Here is a 4510-nt window from a genome sequence, read left to right as displayed (position 1 = left end):
TGTGAGTGTTTTGAAATGTTACCCTTGGCAACACTAATAAAAAGGTCACGTCTATTTCTGGTTTGTTGTGGCTCTATGTACAGCAGGTATTTTCATTGTGAGAGTAAATATCTTGGTAGTAATCATTCCATGGTTTCTGATTCCTTTAACCTTTACTGGAACATGACTGCAGATTGAGAACAATGATTTGCTCTTTACAGTTTTTGCTAACTTAATCAAAATGACTACCAGGAATCTGGACTTCCATATGAATAACATGTCCAAGCAAGGTACCATGAAGTCATTCCATCCAGCAGGACACAAACCATAAAATAGTTAGGTCATAGCATAATGGCAAAGCTAAAAGGAGGATGACCAGGTCCTGAACAACGATTTAAATGAATTTGCTGATTTACTGCATCTGAGGATACTTCCACTAATCAGGACCAAATTAGTCCTTTTAGAATCTTGATGGTCCTCCGTCTTATCTTTGAATATTATGTTGCTAAATGAGATCTATCTGTTTCTTCAACCATACAGTAACCAGTAAGTTCATAGCAAGCCAAATTTTAGGAACCGATTCTGTCTGTAGGCTATGCTCACAGATATCTTGAGGGTTATCTATCTTTGAGAAAGAACACAGATTTTTGAAAGGAAAATGTTTTTGAAGGCCTATGTGCTAGAGATCCAACAGACTTGTTCAGTTGTTGGCAGTGAATACTAAAGTTCTTTAACTACAAGTACTAGTTAATTGTGGTCTTTTTGTATGAACTATTCCCATTTCACCTGGAGTACTGCATCCAGCTCTGGAGCCCCCAACATAAGAAGGAAATGATCCTATTGGAGCGGGTCCAGAGGAGGGCCACAAAGATGATCCGAGGGCTGGAGCACCTCTCCTGTGAGGAAAGGCTGAGAGAGTTGGGGTTGTTCAGCCTGGAGAAGAGAAGGCTCCAGGCAGACCTTAAAGCAACATTCCAGTACCTAAAGGGCACCTACAGGAGAGCTGGGGAAGGACTTTTTACTAGGGCATGTAGTGATAGGAGAGGGGGAATGGCTATAAACTGTAACGGGGCAGATTTAGATTAAACATTAGGAAGAAATTTTTCACTTTGAGGGTGGTCAGGCACTGGCACAGGTTGCCCAGAGAAGTTGTTGAGGCCCCATCCCTGGAGGTGTTTAAGGCCAGGCTGGACACGGCCTTGGGCAACCTGGTCTAGTGGGAGGTGTACCTGCCCATGGCAGGGGGGGTGGAACTTGACAATCTTCAAGGTACTTTCCAACCTAAACCATTCTATGATTCTATGATCTTCTTTTAGTCTTAAAAAACAATTATGCAAACTGAATACATATTTTTGTTAATGGAAATTGCAATACTGTGCAAGAAATCTGACTGTTAGAGACTACTGTCCTATGTCTTGACAATTTTGTTGTTAAAATTTGTTTCTTCAAAGGTATCAGAGTCCAATGAACAGAGAAAAGAGTTCAGGTCAGTCACTACTTAAACAAAACTTTCAAAACCTGTAGACTGATGAGGATCTTGGGTCTGTACAAGAATCTGTGATGAGAGCTGTCTTTTTAATTTGCCTTGTCATGAAGACTTCTACTGTAACGTCTAACTTGTCTTCTTGACATCCAAATGAAACAATCAGAAAGACAAGACACAGCACAGAGAATCTTTACAAAACTCTTACAGCATGGGTATATTTGAGGAGGCTACCTAGAAGAAGCAGGTTTGCAACCCATCGAGTTATCGCTCCTCACACCACAACTGTCCGACCATTTCATAAGCAAGAACATTTGTTTGGAATGCCCACAGATTATTATTACTCTTTCCATATTTAAACAGAATATCTACTTCTACGTCTCTTGATATATGCAATTAAGTCTTCAAGATAGTTACACACATTAGACGCTGCATGTGTTAGGTTTTATGAAGTAATGTTCAGCTAGCTGTTTCAGCTGGTAATTGGAGTATTTAATATTATGCACAAGATAATTAGGAAACCCAGCTACTAACGGATTAAAATGGTAAACAGCCTAAGTCAACACCACTCAGAATAAGTGTACCTTATTCATGGTGCATTTTCTAGCACTGCTAATACACGGTCAAATTAATCATGTCAGTAGATGCCCCTAGATCGGGAGTGATTAACCCATCTAATTGCTGCAGATTGCAAAGTTTTTCAGGAAAGATATAATTTATTATAAAATAGATGGAAGGTTCTCTTCCCCACAAGGTTGTCTTCTTTTATTTCTTTTTGTTTGTGTGCACATGCAAATGGTACATGCTTAGCTTTTTTGAGTCATTTTTCTTCTTAAAAATTGTTAAATCAGTAGTTTTTATTTCCATTATTCATACGGTCAAGTCACTAAACTAAAATAACAAACAGGGAGATGAGCGAAATGGGTATTTTTCAAAATAACTTAAACCAACAGAAACCATTAAAAGTTTATCGTAAAATAAATAAAATACTAAAAGTAGCTATCTGCCTTTTTATGATCTTGCCTACTTTGAAGTGCTTTTATAAGTGCTCTCCTTATTGATTTATTTGTCCCCAAGAAGACAGCACTAAAACTACCTGGCCGGTCTGAACATTTTAGCAACACAAAATATAAACCTATGTATCTCATAAGGACTCAGGCTTTTAAAATGTTGACACTTTTATTTCTGTTTCACCATTGGGGTTGCCTAATCTGAGACATGAACAAGCAAAATGGAAAATACTTGAGAAACAGGGTTTCTATAAATGCTGGTGGCCAAGAGGAAAAAGCCTTTATTGAATTCCCATTTTGCATTATTTTCAAACTGTCAGGGTATGACTTTGCTCCCACTGAAACATAGAAAAGTGGTAAATGAAATTAGTGAATTTAAGATGTACACGTCCATTTCAGGCCCCTTATTCCTGGAGCTCAATACAATGTGTGGAATTTGAGAAGCAGGATTGTTAAGGGAAGGATTGTTAACTCTGTGCTAGACCAGATGATAGATACATGAGCTTGCAGGCACATGCATCTCGTTATATAAATATGAATAACTCGTATGTTGAAGAGAAGCCTGTCCCAGGTTACTGTGCTTAGCATACAGATCCAGCAGGCAAAATGGGACATTAAAGTGGGACAACATCTCTTCATCAGTCTCCTTTGAAAAATAAGCAACAAGAATAAAAATCACATTGTTTATACTCTCTTACCTTTGTAAAAAAGAAAAAAATGCTATATATTATATTTAATTTTGATTACTCGAAACCTCTCTGTTGATCTTCCTTCATCTGTATTTCATTTAAACATACTTATCTCTTTTTTCCTCCCAGAGCTTCCCAAGAAATGCATAAATGTGGCATCATTAGGGACTAGAAGAGTTACAACTTATCAGAATGGAAGTTAAAGTCTTTATAACTCACTGTATTTGACAAGTTATTTGTTCTTTTAATCCTTCTTAACTACGCTGCTTGAGAAATATTAATTAGAAAGAGTATCCAAATATTCAGTTTAGTCAACTGTGGAAAAGTATTGTAGAATTATTAACATCCACTTTATTACAAAACTGTGTCAGAAGACAGACCACGTCTTCAGCACAGTTTGGGAAGAATTTAACAATTCTCCAGGCCTTCAGTATGACAATTAGTATGGAATAGTAGGTAGCTTTAAAACATTCACTATAAACAAACCATTAAGTAACACAACTGTTTTATTTTCCCCAAACCAGGAAATACAAGACGTGGTATCTAAAGTACTTACTTGTACAGAATGTCTTCAGTTTTCTATCAATTCCTGCCTTTCCAACCTTTCCTTGTTAAATGAGAAAATCACCTCAGATGTCACTGGTAAGAGAAATGCCTGAGTTGGTGTGTTGGTTCAGATGATTTGATGACTGTGGTCAGCCACAGTTACAAAAAAATAATGGATTTGTAATGCTCATCATTTAACTAGTCACATACGAGGGCTACCAGATACAGATCGGCATTCAGTCCCCCCAGTTGCTTTGTAATACAGTAGAAAACCAGAACCCTTAATTATTTTTGCATTATTTTTTTTCTCAGTGTAGTAGGAATTCCAGAAATAGGGCTAAAAAATGAAGTTACAGAAATGTAACAAGGTACCCCTTAAAAATAATGCATACCAAGCAACCTACTCTTCTTGGCAAGCATTGCTGATTGGAATGCCAGGGTTCCAAAAAGCTCTTTATTAAGGTGTAACAAACTGTGAAAGTAGATTTCTGGAACAGCAACCGTAACTGCAACAATACAATGCCGCTGCTGAAAGAAATGGATTAATGTAATTTAAATTCACTGTAATAAGCACATGTCAATGGCCAGGAGCAGACAAAAAGCAATTTAAGAATAAAAACAGAGTCATAAAATATTCAAGGAGGCCAGAGGATTAGCACTCAAAGCAAGTAGCATTAATTATGACTTCTAAAGCAGAAAAATTTGCTGATAGACCAAACGTCAATTAACAGCAATTGCTCTGAGCCAGGTTTTAAACACACTACATGAAAACAGTAATTATACAATGTTATACAGTAAGAGAT

This window comes from Charadrius vociferus, unplaced genomic scaffold, assembly GCF_000708025.1.
Source record: "Charadrius vociferus isolate BGI_N301 unplaced genomic scaffold, ASM70802v2 scaffold87, whole genome shotgun sequence".
Taxonomy (NCBI): Eukaryota; Metazoa; Chordata; class Aves; order Charadriiformes; family Charadriidae; genus Charadrius; species Charadrius vociferus.
The sequence above is the reverse complement of the archived record's forward strand: the minus strand, read 5'-3'. Positions refer to the sequence as shown.